Source organism: Trachymyrmex cornetzi, unplaced genomic scaffold, assembly GCF_001594075.2.
Source record: "Trachymyrmex cornetzi isolate Tcor2-1 unplaced genomic scaffold, Tcor1.1 scaffold226, whole genome shotgun sequence".
NCBI classification, from domain to species: domain Eukaryota; kingdom Metazoa; phylum Arthropoda; class Insecta; order Hymenoptera; family Formicidae; genus Trachymyrmex; species Trachymyrmex cornetzi.
The window spans coordinates 76,046-76,692 of NW_017296912.1; the positions used below are offsets into that span (position 1 = coordinate 76,046).

The 647-nt window shown below is 31.8% G+C and overlaps 1 pseudogene; it reads left to right on the plus strand.

Moving 5' to 3' along the window:
• Window positions 1-520: 520 nt before the first annotated feature.
• Window positions 521-647, plus strand: part of LOC108760528 (chromosome-associated kinesin KIF4-like) — a 3,320-nt pseudogene continuing 3,193 nt past the window's right edge.

A 647-nucleotide genomic window follows, 5' to 3' on the forward strand; every position in this document is an offset into this window, starting at 1 on the left:
AAGTATTTCATGAAAAAATATTTTATTATAGTGTTTTGGAAAGCTCTCGAGATGTGCTGTAAGAATATGCAATGAAAAATAAGGTGTTCCATTTTAAAAAATTGATCTGACTTGACCTGACCTTTAAGACGCCACGCAAGTTCAAACGGATATGATCAGTAAATAGATATTTTGGAACCCTACAACTATTGTCTGAAACACTTTTCTGTAATACTTATATTGTGATATTCAGGTGTCCCGGTACTTTTTCCCCACCCTATATATACATATATGTTGTGTTCCCAATATAATATATATTTAATGTAACATTGTTATCGCAGATGTGTGACAATACGGATAGCGTTGCTCTGCGTATACATCCATTAGTAGACGAAGAGCTTGAAAAAGGTTGTCAAACATGTTTAGATGTTACACGTGAAGAACCGCAAGTCTGTATACGCAATACTGACAAAGCGTTCACGTACAATTATATGTTTCCTCCTCACATTGGACAGGAAGATTTTTATAACACAGCGATTAAATGACTCATAGACAGGGTTGGGTAAGTTACTTTTTTTTTTTAACTAAGTTAAGTTAAAGTTAATAACCTTAAAAATTTAACTTAGTTAAGATACAAGTTAATGTATAATGAAATTAATTGAATTAAA